Source organism: Microcaecilia unicolor, chromosome 7 (assembly GCF_901765095.1).
Source record: "Microcaecilia unicolor chromosome 7, aMicUni1.1, whole genome shotgun sequence".
Lineage (NCBI taxonomy): Eukaryota > Metazoa > Chordata > Amphibia > Gymnophiona > Siphonopidae > Microcaecilia > Microcaecilia unicolor.
Window position 1 is genome coordinate 121,261,591 of NC_044037.1, and position 17,971 is coordinate 121,279,561.

A 17,971-nucleotide genomic window follows, 5' to 3' on the forward strand; every position below is an offset into this window, starting at 1 on the left:
TTTGTAGCCCTGTATGACTGTGTCCCATTGGTTATCTTCTTTCCACCAGGTCTCAGAGATGCCTATGATATCCAGTTTTTCATTGTGCGCAATGTACTCCAGCTCTCCCATCTTATGCCTCAGGCTCCTGGCATTTGCGTATAGACATTTCAGTGTATGCTTGTTGTTCTGATTATTATTACGTTTAATACGTGGCATTATTAATATGTTGTCTTCCGTCTGGTCATTATTAATTTTATTTAAGTCTATCTGATCCTCTATGATTTCTTTGTCGTCCTTACTCACAAGTAACCCTTTTTTCCCTATCTGGGTGATATCCACAAAAGATATCATCTTCCAAACCATGCGCTTTTGAGCGACTGTCGGCCTTCCCCCTATTTCTAGTTTAAAAGCTGCTCTATTTCCTTTTTAAAAGTTGACGCCAGCAGCCTGGCCCCACCCTGGTTAAGGTGAAGCCCATCAGATCGGAATAGGCTCTCCCTTCCCCAGAATGCTGACCAGTTCCTGACAAATCCAAAACCCTCCTCCCCACACCATCGTCTCATCCACGCGTTGAGACTCCGGATCTCTGCCTGTCGCTTGGGCCCTGCGCGTGGAACAGGTAGTATTTCAGAAAATGCTACCCTAGAGGATCTGGCTTTGAGCTTCCTTCCTAAAAGCCTAAATTTAGCTTCCAGAACGTCTCTCCCACATTTTCCTACGTCGTTGGTACCCACGTGTACCAAGACGGCCGGTTCCTCCCCAGCACTATCTATAATCTTGTCTAGGTGCCGCATAAGGTCCGCCACCTTCGCACCAGGCGATCCTCACGTCCACCAGCCACCCAGCTATCTACATGCCTAATGATTGAGTCGCCAACTACAACAGCAGTCCTATCTTTTCCCCTGTGGGCTGTAATTGGAGACATATCCTCAGTGTGAGAGGATAATACATTCTCTGGTGGGCAGGTCCTAGCTACAGGAGTACGTCCTACTTCACCAGGGCAATGCTCTCCTTCTAGGAGACCTCTCTCCTCCGAAGTAGCACAGGGGCTACCCGACTGGAGGTGGGACCTCTCTACAACATCCCTGTAGGTCTCATCTATGTACTGTTCTATCTCCATCAGCTCTACCAAGTCTTGTACTCTAGCCTCGAGAGAACGGACCTGTTCCCTGAGAGCTAGGAGACCTCTCTCCTCCGAAGTAGCACAGGGGCTACCCGACTGGAGGTGGAACCTCTCTACAACATCCCTGTAGGTCTCATCTATGTACTGTTCTATCTCCCTCAGCTCTACCAAGTCTTGTACTCTAGCCTCGAGAGAACAGACCTGTTCCCTGAGAGCTAGGAGCTCTTTGCACCGGGGACACACATATGACTTCACACCAACTGGGAGATAATCATACATGCGACACTCTGTGCAAAAGACTGGGTAGCACCCCTCTCGCTGCTGGACTGCTGACTCCATCTCATTAATATGTGAGTATTGCGATATATAAATACTAGCTACAAATTTAAGGATGATAGAGGTCTATAAAATAATGAGTGGAGTGGAACGGGTAGATGTGAATACTTTGTTTACTCTTTCCAAAACTACTAGGATTAGGGGGCACACAATGAAGCTACAAAGTAGTAAATTTAAAACCAATCAGAGAAAATATTTCTTCACTCAACATGTACTTAAACTCTGGAATTTGTTGCCAGAGAATGTAGTAAAACCAGTCAGCTTAGCGGGGTTTAAAAAAGATTTGGATGGCTTCTTAAAGGAAATGTCCATAGACTATTATTAAAATGGACTTGGGGAAAATCCACTGCTTATTTCTAGAATAAGCAGCAAAAAGTGTATTGTACTATTTTGAGATCTTGCCAGGTACTTGTGACCTGGATTGACCACTGTTGGACAGTGGCATACCTAGGGTAGTTGACACCCGGGGCCGGTCATTTTTTAACACCCCCCCCTCCAAAATCTAGTACTAGGCATGCCGAGAATACAAAACACTCAGGACCTATAGAGCAATTCTAGCATACCATAAGCAGTAATTTCTACAAGTCACACAAGGAAAAGGAAAGCATCTTAAACACTACAGTGAGCACTAGAACATCAATTCACCTACTGTAAAACGAAACCAGGCAGAATAACACAGATCGTCCATCTTGCACAGTCAATGCCAACCGAAAGCCATGTCTTTTTCACAAACACAGATACACCCTAATCCACTATAGAATAAGCAATAATAAACTTTCTATTTAGACAAAAATTAAACTGAACCCCCAAGATGCCAGACTCTGCATACAATGCAACACCACAGAAACAGAAAATGTCCCCTAGTACTGTGCAAAACATAAAGACAGCAGATGTAAATTTGAAAAAACTAACAAGTACCAATCACCACTTTACAAATTAACAAATAGAAATAAAACAAATATAGAAAATAAAATAATACCATTTTATTGGACTAATACATTTAGCTTTCAGAGGCCAAAACATCCTTCCTCAGGTCAATACAGTATAGTGTTGTTACAATATCCTATCCGGACCTGAGGAAGGGGGTTTTGTTCTCCGAAAGTTAGCCAAAATGTATTAAAATTAGTCCAATAAAAAGATTACCTTGTTTACGTGTTCTATTATAAACATTAACACAGCTACAATACTACTTTATCCTAAAGCAATAAAAATATATATTTTATTTACAGTTTGTTGTCTCTGGTTTCTGCTTTCCTCATCTTCTTTTCACTGTCTTTGTTCTCTCTCTGCCATCCAGTGTCTGCCCTCTCTGCTGTCCCCTCCATCCAATGTCTGCCCTCTCTCCCTGCCTCTTCCATCTACATCTTCCCTCTATCTCTGCCCCTTCCATTCACCATCTGCCCCTGTCTGCCCTCTCTCTCTCCCCCTTCCATTCACTGTCTGCCCTTTCTATCGCTTCCATCCACTGTCTGCCCTTTCTCTCTGTCCGCTCAATCCACCATTTGCCCTCCCTCTCCCATCCATCTAGGGTCTGCCCTCCCTCTCACTCCCCCTTCCATCCAGGTTCTGTCCCCTCTCTGCCCCTTTTTTTCAACCCCCAGTTCCAGCCCCACTATCCCACCAGTCCCCAGTTTCAGCCCCAGTCCTTTTCTCCCACCAGTCCCAAGCTTTAGCCCCAAGCCACTTCTCCCTGTCCTTTTTAGCCCCCAGTTTCAACCCCAGCCCTTTTCTGTCACCAGTCCTGAGCTTCAGCCCCAGCCACTTCTCCCTGTCTCCTTTTCAGCTCCCAGTCCCCACAATTTCAGCCCCTGCTGCCTTTCAGCCCCCAGTCCCAGTACTAGCCCCCTTATCCCACCTACCCTCCTTCAGCCCCCAGTTTCAGCTCCTTCATCCACATGCCTTGCCCCCCTTTTCAGCCCAACCCATTCTCCCACCTGACCCAGGCATGCCCCATTTTCCATCATGACCTCTTCTCAGACCCCAGTTCCAGCCCCCTTCTCCCATTTGAGAGCCCCCTCCTCCCATCTGAGAACCCCCACCCCACCCCACCCCACCCCATCTCCCTTCTGAGAACCCCTCCCCTCCCCAGTCCCCTTCTCCCATCTGGAAACCCCCTCCCCACCCCTTCCCCCATCTGAGAACCCCCAGAACACCCCTATCCTCTCCCATCTGAGAACCTCCTTCCCACCCCAGTCCCCTTCTCCCCTCTGGAAATCCCCTCCCCACTCCAGTCCCCTTCTCCCATCTGAAAACCCCCTCCCCATCTAAGAACCCCCACAACACCCCTCTCCCATCTGAGAACCCCCTCCCCACCCCAGTCCCCTTCTCCCATATAAAAACCCCTTCCCCTCCCCATGTGAGAACGCCCACAATACCCCTCTCCCATCTGAGGACCCCCCACCCCGACTCTCCTGCTCCCACCCTACCTTTAAAAAATTTTTTTGAAGCGTCGTTGCAGGCAGCGCCTCGCGTCTGCCCTGCTGGTAAAAGAAGTAAATCTCTTCGCTTCGAAGTTCATCGTTGTCGGGCCTCACTATGTCCCGCCCTCCTCTGAGGTAACTTCCTATTTCCGCGAGGGTGGGACATAGTGAGGCCCGACAACGACGAACTTCGAAGCGAAGAGATATACTTCTTTTACCAGCAGGGCAGACGCGAGGCGCTGCCTGCAACGACGCTTCAAAAAAAAATTTTTTAAGGTAGAGTGGGAGCAGCGGGAGCGAAACGGATCACCCCCCCCACCCACTGACACCTGGGGTGGACCGCCCCCCCCCCCCCTTGGTACGCCACTGCTGTTGGAAACAGGATGCTGGGCTTGATGGACCTTCGGTCTGTCCCAGTATGGCAATACTTATGTACTTATAGAATAGTGCTTAAGTAGGCGGGGGGGGGGGGGGGGGTTGGTGGCAATTTTGTAGGAGTCATTTACAGAATATACCCCTTAATGTATAGCAATGCTGACAATTGAAAAATTATCCAAATCACAGATGTGCTGGCACTGCAGAAACCATGGAGCATTTCTTGACAGAATAACCATTTTTGGTCTGATTATTAGAACACGTATCATATTTCCTCAATATTCTTCTTAATATCGCTGGTCTCCCACTTAGCCATCTATCCCCCCTTCAATCCGTTCAGAACTCTGCTGCACGTCTTATCTTCCGCCTGGACAGATATGCTCATATCACCCCTCTCCTCAAGTCACTTTAATGGCTTCCGATCAGGTACCGCATATAGTTCAACCTTCTCCTATTAACCTACAAATGCACTCAATCTGCAGCCCCTAATTACCTCTCTATCCTTATCTCCCCTTACGCTCCTACCCGAAACCTCCGCTCACAGGACAAATCCCTCCTCTTTGTACCCTTCTCCACCACCGCCAATTCCAGGCTCCACCCTTTCTGCCTCACCTCTCCCTATGCTTGGAATAAACTTCCTGAGCCCTTACGCCAAGCCCCCTCCCTGCCCATCTTCAAATCCTTGCTCAAAGCCCACCTCTTCAATGTCGCCTTCAGCACCTAACCTTTATACCTCTATTCAGGAAATCTAGACTGCCCCAATTTGACTGCCCTATTTGACTGACTGTACATTTGTCCTTTAGATTGTAAGCTCGTTGAGCAGGGACTGTCCTTCTTTGTTAAACTGTACAGCGCTGCGTAACCCTTGTAGCGCTTTAGAAGTGTTAAGTAGTAGTAGTTAGTTAATGTCCTGTTCAGTATGAATATCAAAGCTCATTATCAGTTCACAACAAGTTAGTTACTCAATTTTATTTCAGTTTACCATCTATGGAACACAAATGTTTTCTCTCCCTTGAGAGAAACCAAATCTAACTGTGAAAACAGTAGACATTAAAGTAACTTACAACAAAGAACTTGTAACTGTACAGTGCAATAAAAGTTTTTGAAAAAATTCAATGTCATAAAATTCTTTTTGCTTTACTCTTCCAATTATTGGTTCACTTCTGCTTTGGTTGTTTGATAACACTGTTATTTTATGTAAACTAATCAAATGTATTTCTGTTTTGCTCCATCAAAAACCATGCAAAAGCATCCCTGACCTTGCCTCTAACCTCCACAAGTGGGCGCTGAGACCTCTTTCCACATGGGATACAGAGCTTTGCTGCTCCTCCCACCCTGGCCTGACATTTGCAGGATTACACCTGGGCTATCGTATGGCTCATATTGCTGCTTAGGAGACGGTGTAGTTATGCTGGCCGTACAGGAAGAGGAAGAATTCTAGAAAATATTTGTAACCTAAACAAACCGTCAGCAGCAACGGAAGAGACTGAGCAGAGGGACTCGGGAGGGCCCAGAGATGGATCAAAAGAAGTGAAAAAACCTTAGAGGATCGAGAAGCTGACACCTGTCAAAGAAATCAACCTAGCAATCAGAGCACTCACAGGAGGTAATGACATATTCTCCTGGGCATCTGGTTTTGTTTTCATTTAGGGTTTCTTTTGTTATGATGCTTTGTGGACACTTTTCAAAATAGGTAGGAAAGACAATTACCATTGAGAAAAAGTTGGGGAAAGGAACAGAAACAGAGAAAATAAGTGGAAAGAATAATAGCAAAAGACAGTGACAGTGGCATACTGAAAGAGAAAACAGAGAAAAGTGTACAAAGGGAAAAAAGAGAGAGAGAGAGAAACAAGACAGGTCAGTTCTAGGATTTAAGTTTTCCCCTGCTGTTTTTGTGGTTTCATTTTCTTTCGTGCTACAGCTTGCAATTTTTTCTGGGGTTTTTTTCTAGCAGTGTTGACTTTCAAAAGTCATTGGGAAATAAGCTCAGAGAAACTTTTCTCCTGAAAGTTCCTTTGGAATTTCTGGTCTTTCTTCCTGGCATTTGTGAATTCAGCAGAGGTGTAACAAAACACCGTTGTTTCTCTTCTGCACTTGTCACTCTTTCCTTATACCACTTTGGGGATGATTTTAAAAAGAATTTTCAAGGGTAAAAATAAAACATTGCTTTATGTGCAGAAATAGCCTTTTCTAAAATTGCCCATATGATGTGCTCATAACATTAAGTGCACAAAGCCTGTATATGCATAAGTTCGTCAGACCTAAGTGGAGGAGAGTTCTTGGGGCAGAGTTGAGAAGGGTTAGTGCTTATATGTTAGTGTTCCATCATGTCAGTTCCTTCTATAGGGCAATTTTCCAATATTTTTACATAAGTAAATGTGTTAATTTGTGTGAAAATACATTTTAAATATCCCTTCCCCCCCCCCCCATGTATAAAAGTTTTCATGATGTTCTACAATGTAATTTAATTTTGAAATCCCCATGTATGCTTTCCAGTGTGTACTTTCAACCTGCTGGTTACAGGGAGCTTCCCACTGAAAACAGCTTCCACATCTACAAGTATTATCTGCAAGCTCCATGGGGATGCTATAAGTTAACCCAAATGACTACAAGCCAACAGGTAGAGAGGCAGGACCTGATTTTGCCCCACTGCATTAAAAGGCAATACACTGGAACTTATCAGCTCTCTGGGAGAATTCCCAAGATCTCTAGGCCCAGCACCTAAAATGAGAATGATGATGGGTAAGCTCCCTCCAACCACAAATCTGAGTGGCCTAGTGGTTAGGGTGGTGGACTTTGGTCCTGGGGAACTGAGGAACTGAGTTTGATTCCTTGCACAGGCAGCTCCTTGTGACTCTGGGTAAATCACTTAACCCTCCATTGCCCCATGTAAGCCGCATTGAGCCTGCCATGAGTGGGAAAGTGCGGGGTACAAATGTAACAAAAAAAAATCTGAACTGCTGAGAGCAACACAGAAAAAACTGCTCTGTCCATATAGGGAAATGGGACTTGATATACCACCTTTCTGATGTTTTTGCAACTACATTCAAAGCAGTTTACATATATTCAGGTACTTATTTTGTACCAGGGGCAATGGAGATTGAGTGACTTGCCCAGAGTCACAAGGAGCTGTAATGGGAATTGAATTCAGTTTGCCAGGATCAAAGTCCACTGCACTAACCACTAGGCTACTCCTCCACTCCACAAGAGCTGTATGCTTGAAGGTCAAGACATTTCTCAATAGACAAAAAGACTGTATTTGGAAATACTTGTACACCCATTGAAAAGTTTGAAGGTGGGCTGGTGGGGATTGATGTCAATAGCACACGCTGGTTAGCAGCATTACTTTCCCACATGGGAAGATATTTGCAGGCTTTCCTTCAGCTCATTTAGATTCAAAGTGGCCCCAAATTAAAAATTAGTGAAGACCTAACAGTTAAGCTGGTCCTAGGGTTAGACATAAAGCATAATTGAAAAGCGTAACTAAATATGTAGTGAATGGCAGGCACTGGGGAAGAAGTCAAGGGTATTGGATAATTTCGTCACATTGGTCAGCCATTTTTAATTATCCTTTGTTATACCCTATCTTGTCTGTTTATATGTTTCACCTCCGCCTGTCCTTTTTTCTAGTAAGAAGTTTTCATGTATATTATTTTGAGAGTGTATTATATCTCTAGCCTATGAATGTTTTACTGTGTTATAATATGCAGTGTTATACGTGTATTTTATTGTGTTGTTTTAACCTGTACTGTGTCAGATTTTATTTCTCCATTTCTAACTTTATTCAAATTGTGTACTGTGCTGATATTTGAACATTTTATGGCAATACTGTCATAATAATTATAAATTGCTGATGTACAGTTGCACTTGCTGTACATCACCATGAGTGAATTTCTTCAAAAAGCTGGTTAATAAATCTTAAATAAATAGATACTGTAGAATGAGAGAGGATATTGAGGGATGAGTGATGGAGGGCAGTGGAGAATGAGAGAGGTGGAGGTACATATTTTTCTTCTACTGTTTATCCCATCATTCACTCATGAGCCCTTTTACTAAGCTGCGTAGGTGCCTACGTTTGCCTAATGCGCACCAATTCAGAGTTAGTGCCTGGCTCTTGTGTGGCCCATGTGGTAATTTCATTTTTTACGCGAGTCCACTATGCATGCCAGAAAATATATTTTATTTTCTGGCACGCGGCGAAAATTGGGCAGTAACTTTGACTTGACACGCATAGGCGATTACCGCACTGTTAACGCGAGAGACCTTACCACAAAGTCAATGGCTGGCGGTAAGGTCTCAGACCCAAAATGGATGCACGGCAATTTTTATTTTGCCACACGTCCATTTTCGGCAAAAATGTTTTAAAAGGGCATTTTTTGCAGACCCGCTGAAAAATGGATCTGCATGCACCCAAAACCCACACCTACTTTTTGGACCTGCGTTTCGGACGCATGCCAAAAATGAAATTACCAGAAGAGCCACATGGTAGCCGGGTAGTAACTCCATTTTGGCATGTGTTGGGCATGCGTAGATGCTTACGTGGCTTAGTAAAAGGGCCCCTAGGTACATAGGAACATATACATAGTAGATGACGGCAGAAAAAGACCTGCACGGTCCATCTAGTCTGCCCAACAAGATAAACTCATACGTGCTACTTCTTGTGTATACCTTACCTTGATTTGTATCTGCCATTTGCTGTTTATGCAGTTCTACTTTATTTATTTATTTTTGTATTTATATTCTGCACTGTCTTGCAAATTCTAGGCAGAGTGTAGTATAGCATACATAATAATTAAAATCCTTAACATAAAACAAATAGGACAAATTTCCAGAATACAATATGTCCCGTTTCGGGACCTTACCAGTGCTCCCGCGGCGGGGAGCGATGGTCGGCGGGGGCCGCGGGCCCCGGTGCGGCAGAGACAGGCCGCCGACGGGGCCGGCACTTCCGCGGGGCGGCCCAAGGCTGGCGAACCGCGGGAACGAACGCCAGCCCCAGGGAAGGGAGGACGCCGGCCAAGATGGCGGCGGCGTCGTTGTCTCCCCGACCGGAGCTGAGAGGATTGCAAGTCCCGCCCCCTTGCGCCGGATTGGTGCATGGCAGGAGGAACTCCGCCTGCGAGGCGGGTCCTCCAATCCCGGCCATCCTTGCCTGTCAGGGCTACAGGGATTGGCTCTTCTCCAGGGAGAGGATGGACGGGCGGGGGATTTAAACCCCGGAACAAGGAGGGCTCGGGGCTTCCGTTTCAAATGTCAGAAGCCACCCTCAGAGACTGTGTTCTTCGTCCTGCTAGCCGTCCTTGCTAGCTACCTTCAGAGACTGTGTTCCGTTCGCTAGCCGTCCTTGCTAGCCACCCTCAGAGACTGTGTTCTTCGTCCTGCTAGCCATCCTTGCTAGCCACCTTCAGAGACTGTGTTCCTTCCGCTAGCCGTCCTTGCTGGCCACCCTCAGAGACTGTGTTCTTCGTCCTGCTAGCCGTCCTTGCTAGCCACCCTCAGAGACTGTGTTCTTCGTCCTGCTAGCCGTCCTTGCTAGCCACCGTCAGAGACTGTGTTCCTTCCGCTAGCCGTCCTTGCTAGCCACCCTCAGAGACTGTGTTCCTTCAGCTAGCCGTCCTTGCTAGCCGCATCCAGAGACTGTGCTTTTGCAGCGCTAGCCGTCCCTGCTAGCCACTCAGTCGGGACTGTGTTGCTGGTGTTCAGCCAGGCCGGCCGTCACCCCGTGGTTCCAGCAGTCCCGCTGGCCGCCTGCAGCTGGGGGCTCAACCTCCGGTGAACGGCGGTCGCCGCGGGTGAAGATCCGGGGTGCGCGGCAGTCCTCTGAGGTCCTTCGGGCCTCAGAGAACCTAAGGGCTCACCACTACCTAGACGAGACAGGACAGGAAACGGAAGCCATGAGCTCGCCGACGCAGCCTGATCTACGGGACCTGGCCAAGGTACTTCAGCAGCAGCAGGAACAGTTGAACGCCCTATCAGGGGCGCTTCAGAATGTATGCTCGCAACTGTCAACGCTTCAGGTACAGAACCAGGCCGCTGCGGTCTAGGGGGCCGCAGCGGGTCCCCGTTCGGGAGGGTTCCGCACGGGACCTCGGTTCCCTGAGCCGACACGATATGATGGGGCCCCCGGAGGTTGCCGGGGATTCCTCAATCAGTGCAATTTGGCCTTCCGGATGCAACCGGAGACATTTGCTTCAGACCAAAGTAAAGTGGGATATATCATGGGCCTACAGTGGTGGAAATAAGTATTTGATCCCTTGCTGATTTTGTAAGTTTGCCCACTGACAAAGACATGAGCAGCCCATAATTGAAGGGTAGGTTATTGGTAACAGTGAGAGATAGCACATCACAAATTAAATCCGGAAAATCACATTGTGGAAAGTATATGAATTTATTTGCATTCTGCAGAGGGAAATAAGTATTTAATCCCTCTGGCAAACAAGACCTAATACTTGGTGGCAAAACCCTTGTTGGCAAGCACAGCGGTCAGACGTCTTCTGTAGTTGATGATGAGGTTTGCACACATGTCAGGAGGAATTTTGGTCCACTCCTCTTTGCAGATCATCTCTAAATCATTAAGAGTTCTGGGCTGTCGCTTGGCAACTCGCAGCTTCAGCTCCCTCTATAAGTTTTCAATGGGATTAAGGTCTGGTGACTGGCTAGGCCACTCCATGACCCTAATGTGCTTCTTCCTGAGCCACTCCTTTGTTGCCTTGGCTGTATGTTTTGGGTCATTGTCGTGCTGGAAGACCCAGCCACGACCCATTTTTAAGGCCCTGGCGGAGGGAAGGAGGTTGTCACTCAGAATTGTACGGTACATGGCAGATGAAGTTCAATGTTGACAAGTGCAAAGTGATGCATGTGGGTAAGAGGAACCCGAATTATAGCTACGTCTTGCAAGGTTCCGCGTTAGGAGTTACGGATCAAGAAAGGGATCTGGGTGTCGTCGTCGATGATACGCTGAAACCTTCTGCTCAGTGTGCTGCTGCGGCTAGGAAAGCGAATAGAATGTTGGGTGTTATTAGGAAGGGTATGGAGTCCAGGTGTGCGGATGTTATAATGCCGTTGTATCGCTCCATGGTGCGACCGCACCTGGAGTATTGTGTTCAGTACTGGTCTCCGTATCTCAAAAAAGATATAGTAGAATTGGAAAAGGTACAGCGAAGGGCGACGAAAATGATAGTGGGGATGGGACGACTTTCCTATGAAGAGAGGCTGAGAAGGCTAGGGCTTTTCAGCTTGGAGAAGAGACGGCTGAGGGGAGATATGATAGAAGTGTATAAAATAATGAGTGGAATGGATCGGGTGGATGTGAAGCGACTGTTCACGCTATCCAAAAATACTAGGACTAGAGGGCATGAGTTGAAGCTACAGTGTGGTAAATTTAAAACGAATCGGAGAAAATTTTTCTTCACCCAACGTGTAATTAGACTCTGGAATTCATTGCCGGAGAACGTGGTACGGGCGGTTAGCTTGACGGAGTTTAAAAAGGGGTTAGATAGATTCCTAAAGGACAAGTCCATAGACCGCTATTAAATGGACTGGAAAAATTCCTCATTTTTAGGTATAACTTGTCTGGAATGTTTTTACGTTTGGGGAGCGTGCCAGGTGCCCTTGACCTGGATTGGCCACTGTCGGTGACAGGATGCTGGGCTAGATGGACCTTTGGTCTTTCCCAGTATGGCACTACTTATGTACTTATGTACTTATCCATTCTCCCATTGATGCGGTGAAGTAGTCCTGTGTCCTTAGCAGAGAAACACCCCCAAAACATAACATTTCCACCTCCATGCTTGACAGTGGGGACGGTGTTCTTTGGGTCATAGGCAGCATTTCTCTTCCTCCAAACACGGCGAGTTGAGTTCATGCCAAAGAGCTCAATTTTTGTCTCATCTGACCACAGCACCTTCTCCCAATCACTCTCGGCATCATCCAGGTGTTCACTGGCAAACTTCAGACGGGCCGTCACATGTGCCTTCCGGAGCAGGGGGACCTTGCAGGCACTGCAGGATTGCAATCCGTTATGTCGTAATGTGTTACCAATGGTTTTCGTGGTGACAGTGGTCCCAGCTGCCTTGAGATCATTGACAAGTTCCCCCCTTGTAGTTGTAGGCTGATTTCTAACCTTCCTCATGATCAAGGATACCCCACGAGGTGAGATTTTGCGTGGAGCCCCAGATCTTTGTCGATTGACAGTCATTTTGTACTTCTTCCATTTTCTTACTATGGCACCAACAGTTGTCTCCTTCTCGCCCAGCGTCTTACTGATGGTTTTGTAGCCCATTCCAGCCTTGTGCAGGTGTATGATCTTGTCCCTGACATCCTTAGACAGCTCCTTGCTCTTGGCAATTTTGTAGAGGTTAGAGTCTGACTGATTCACTGAGTCTGTGGACAGGTGTCTTTCATACAGGTGACCATTGCCGACAGCTGTCTGTCATGCAGGTAACGAGTTGATTTGGAGCATCTACCTGGTCTGTAGGGGCCAGATCTCTTACTGGTTGGTGGGGGATCAAATACTTATTTCCCTCTGCAGAATGCAAATAAATTCATATACTTTCCACAATGTGATTTTCCGGATTTAATTTGTGATGTGCTATCTCTCACTGTTACCAATAACCTACCCTTCAATTATGGGCTGCTCATGTCTTTGTCAGTGGGCAAACTTACAAAATCAGCAAGGGATCAAATACTTATTTCCACCACTGTATGTGAAGGGAAGGCCCTGGCCTGGGTGGCCCCATTGAATGAACAACAGGACCCCATCCTGGATGACTATAGTGAATTTCAGCGCCGATTCCGTATGGTGTTTGACCTTCCGGGAAGACCATCGTCTGTGGCCTCGGAACTGCTGCGAATTCATCAGGGGGAGGGGACGGTGGCCGATTATGCCATCCGTTTCCGGACTTTAGCCACGGAGCTCCGTTGGAACCCTGAGTCCTTGATGGCAATTTTTATGGAAGGGTTACAAGAACGAATCAAGGACGAATTGGCAGGACGAGAGGTCCCAGGCCAGTTGGATGCCCTGATTTCGCTTTGTATCCGAGTAGATACCCGGTTCCAGGAGCGAGCCAGAGCCCGGGCAGAACGTCAGAAGTGGATGCGGGGAACGTCCCGGACTGCCAAGGGGCTATCTCCTCGCCGTGGGAACCGGGATGGCAAGGAGAGTGGGGAGGAGCCGATGGTGATGGGCCGGCAACGGCTGGCTTCCTCCACTAGGAAGAAACGCCTGTGGGACGGACTGTGCTTCTATTGTGGTGAGGCTGGACATTTTATTCGAGCCTGTCCCTCCCGGGCGGGAAACGTCTCCCCCAAGGCACCTTGAGGGGAGGGGTCTTGGGGCATTCCGCTCCCCTGCCGGAGGCCTTGATCACGCTACCAGTAACCCTCCGATGGCATGAGACCATGATTCAGACCCGGGCCCTGGTGGACTCGGGGTCGGGGGGCAACTTCATCGGGCACGAGCTGCTGCAACAGATGGGCTGGCCCACGCTCCCGCGGCGGCCGGCACTGCAAATAACCTCCATCCAGGGGACGACGTTACCGCAGCCGGTCACTGAGATCACCCCCTATTTGCAGCTACAGGTGGGGGAGGATCACCAGGAGGAGGCCCGATTTCTGATTCTATCCCGGACCATTCATCCAGTGGTCCTGGGACTGCCCTGGTTACGGAAACATTGCCCGGTTATTGACTGGACCAGTGGAAGCATCCAAGCTTGGGGTAGTGCCTGTCGGGAGAATGGTTGTAAGGGCCGGACCGGCAGCTGCTCTGCCCTGGCGGTGGTACCCGGAGGGGCACAGGTAGAGCTGGGCTCACTGCCTATGGACTATAGAGACTTTGCAGATGTGTTTAATCCCAGGGAGGCGGAGGTTCTACCGCCTCATCGGTCGTTTGACTGTGCCATTAACTTGAGGGCAGACACCGTGCCGCCCCGGGGTCGCCTATATACCCTGTCCCGAGGAGAGTCCAAGGCGATGCAGGAATACATCCGGGAGAATCTGCGGAAAGGTTTTATCCGGCCCTCTACGTCCCCGGCCGGGGCCGGATTCTTTTTTGTTACTAAGAAGGACGGCTCCTTAAGGCCCTGTATTGACTATCGGGGATTGAATGCCATCACGGTAAAGGATCGTTTTCCTCTACCGCTCATCCCCGAACTCTTCAGCAGGTTGCAAAGGGCCCAGATGTTTACCAAGTTGGACTTGCGGGGGGCCTACAACTTGGTTCGAATTCGGCGAGGGGACGAGTGGAAGACGGCTTTTAACACCCACGAGGGACATTTCGAGTATCGGGTGATGCCCTTTGGCCTGTGTAATGCCCCTGCGGTGTTCCAGAGACTTATCAATTTTGTGCTTGAGGATTTTTTGAACTCCACAGTGATTGTGTACCTGGACGATATCTTGGTGTTTTCCCAAGACCCCACCAACCATGTGAGCCATGTTCGCGCCGTGCTGCAACGGTTATGGCAATACCGCCTGTTCGCTAAGCTCAGTAAGTGCGCTTTTCATCAGAGGTCGCTACCTTTCTTGGGACACATTCTGTTACCCGGGGGCCTACAGATGGAGCCGGACAAACTCCGGGCAATTCGAGAGTGGCCCCAGCCGCTGGGATTGAAGGCCCTACAACGTTTTTTGGGATTCGCGAACTACTATCGCCAGTTTATTCCTCAGTATTCTCAACTGACTGCACCGCTGACGGCCCTTACTAGAAAAGACGCCAACGTCCGGGACTGGCCGCCCGAGGCGCAAGTGGCCTTTCGCCAGGTGAAAGAGGCCTTTAAATCAGCGTCCATTTTGCTAGCCCCGGATCCTGAGAAACCCTTTATTGTGGAGGTGGACGCGTCTGCGTTGGGAGCCGGGGCGGTCCTCTCGCAAGTGAATTCCAAGGGCCGGCATCAGCCTTGCTCTTTCTTCTCTTGTAGATTCTCCCCGGCGGAATGTAATTATACAGTAGGGGACAGAGAGCTCTTAGCATTGAAATTAGCCCTACAGGAATGGAGACATCTGCTGGAGGGGGCGGAACATCGATTCACAGTGATTACTGACCACAAGAATTTACTGTATCTACAAGAGGCTCAACGGCTCAATCCCCGACAAGCCCGGTGGTCATTGTTTTTCGCCAGATTTCATTTTCAATTAGTTTTTCGAGCGGCTGCTCAGAATACCCCTGCGGATTCCCTCTCCAGAGCGTTTGAGGTTCCTGAGGAGACTAAGGAAACCCATTCCATGTTGGATCCGGCCTGCCTCAGCGCGGCCGTGGGGGAGGTGGCTCCTACTAAGGAACTAGTGCCGGCCGCTGAACGAGCGAAGGTAATGCAATGGGGGCATTCGTCCCGATGGGGGGGACATTTTGGGTATCAAAAGACTCTGCGGCTCATTACCAGACAGTATCAATGGCCTCAGATGAGACGGGACATTCTTCAATTTGTCACCACCTGTCCTGTGTGCGCCCGGATCAAACCGGTGATCGGGACCCCCATAGGGAAGCTACAACCACTGTCCATACCGACAGGGCCCTGGACGGAACTTTCCATGGATTTTATCACCGACCTCCCCAGTTCCCGGGGACATACGGTGATTTGGGTGGTAATTGACCGTTTTTCCCGAATGGCCCATTTCGTTCCCTTGCCAGGACTTCCTTCAGCGATCGCATTGGCTCAACTCTTCATTCAACATATTTTTCGACTCCACGGGCTGCCTCTTCGGATTATTAGTGACCGGGGCCCCCAATTCACCTCGCGCTTCTGGAGGGCCTTGTGTACAGCATTGGGGGTGAAGACCCATTTCTCATCAGCATACCATCCCCAAACCAATGGCATGGTCGAGAGGGCGAACCAAACGTTAAAAGGGTTCCTGCGAGCGTTTGTCAACAAACGCCAAGATAACTGGGTCTCCCTACTTCCCTGGGCCGAGTTTGCATATAACCACAGTGTCCACTCGGCCTCGGGAGACTCTCCATTTTTCTTGGTGTATGGACGACATCCTCGACTGCCAGCACCTTTTCCGTCTGGATCTCCGACCCCCATGGTTAATGTGACTCTGGCAGATCTGCAAAGAGTTTGGGAAATGGCCCGAGAACAACTACAGAAGGCAGCCACCAAGTACAAGGTCTTTGCAGATCGGCATCGGAGACCCGCTCCCGACTTGCAACCAGGGCAGAAGGTCTGGTTAAGCACCAAATATCTCCGACTTCGGGTACCCTCGCGGAGATTGGGACCTCGGTATATTGGACCGTTTGCAATCCAATCTCAAATTGGAGCTGTGACTTATCGGTTGCGATTGCCTAGGACCCTGCGGGTGCATAACGCCTTCCATATTTCCCTATTGAAAAGCTTTCAAGGATCTCGATGGCACCCCCAACGGCAGGAGACCGAAGATCTTGAAGCAGATCCCGATCCAGAGTATGAGGTGGAGGATGTTCTGGATTCAAAGAAGCGGCGGGGGAAGTTATATTACCTATTGTCATGGAAGAACTTTGGCCCCGAAGACAACTCCTGGGAGCCCGCGGCAAATGTACATGCTCCGGAGTTGGTCAAAGCCTTCCACGCCCGGTATCCTTCCAAACCCGGGCCCGGGGGAAAGGAGGCATCCGGGAAGGATACTGTCCCGTTTCGGGACCTTACCAGTGCTCCCGCGGCGGGGAGCGATGGTCGGCGGGGGCCGCGGGCCCCGGTGCGGCAGAGACCGGCCGCCGACGGGGCCGGCACTTCCGCGGGGCGGCCCAAGGCTGGCGACCCGCGGGAACGAACGCCGGCCCCAGGGAAGGGAGGACGCCGGCCAAGATGGCGGCGGCGTCGTTGTCTCCCCGACCGGAGCTGAGAGGATTGCAAGTCCCGCCCCCTTGCGCCGGATTGGTGCATGGCAGGAGGAACTCCGCCTGCGAGGCGGGTCCTCCAATCCCGGCCATCCTTGCCTGTCAGGGCTACAGGGATTGGCTCTTCTCCAGGGAGAGGATGGACGGGCGGGGGATTTAAACCCCGGAACAAGGAGGGCTCGGGGCTTCCGTTTCAAATGTCAGAAGCCACCCTCAGAGACTGTGTTCTTCGTCCTGCTAGCCGTCCTTGCTAGCTACCTTCAGAGACTGTGTTCCGTTCGCTAGCCGTCCTTGCTAGCCACCCTCAGAGACTGTGTTCTTCGTCCTGCTAGCCGTCCTTGCTAGCCACCTTCAGAGACTGTGTTCCTTCCGCTAGCCGTCCTTGCTAGCCACCCTCAGAGACTGTGTTCTTCGTCCTGCTAGCCGTCCTTGCTAGCCACCTTCAGAGACTGTGTTCCTTCCGCTAGCCGTCCTTGCTAGCCACCCTCAGAGACTGTGTTCTTCGTCCTGCTAGCCGTCCTTGCTAGCCACCCTCAGAGACTGTGTTCTTCGTCCTGCTAGCCGTCCTTGCTAGCCACTTCAGAGACTGTGTTCTTCGTCCTGCTAGCCGTCCTTGCTAGCCACTTCAGGGAGTGTGTTTTTCGTCCTGCTAGCCGTCCTTGCTAGCCACTTCAGGGACTGTGTTCTTCGTCCTGCTAGCCGTCCTTGCTAGCCACCTCAGAGACTTTGTTCCTTCCGCTAGCCGTCCTTGCTAGTCACCCTCAGAGACTGTGTTCTTCGTCCTGCTAGCCGTCCTTGCTAGCTACCTTCAGAGACTGTGTTCCGTTCGCTAGCCGTCCTTGCTAGCCACCCTCAGAGACTGTGTTCTTCGTCCTGCTAGCCGTCCTTGCTAGCCACCGTCAGAGACTGTGTTCCTTCCGCTAGCCGTCC

General features: G+C 49.4%; 1 protein-coding gene across 1 annotated transcript in view; it reads left to right on the plus strand.

Annotated features, from left to right (window-relative positions):
• The first annotated feature begins 5,608 nt into the window (after positions 1–5,608).
• BICDL2 (BICD family like cargo adaptor 2) overlaps positions 5,609–17,971 on the plus strand; it is a 300,101-nt gene continuing 287,738 nt past the window's right edge. The window contains exon 1 of the mRNA XM_030210010.1: positions 5,609–5,842. The gene's annotated coding sequence lies outside the window, so the exon portion shown is untranslated. The remainder of the gene's footprint in view (positions 5,843–17,971) is intronic.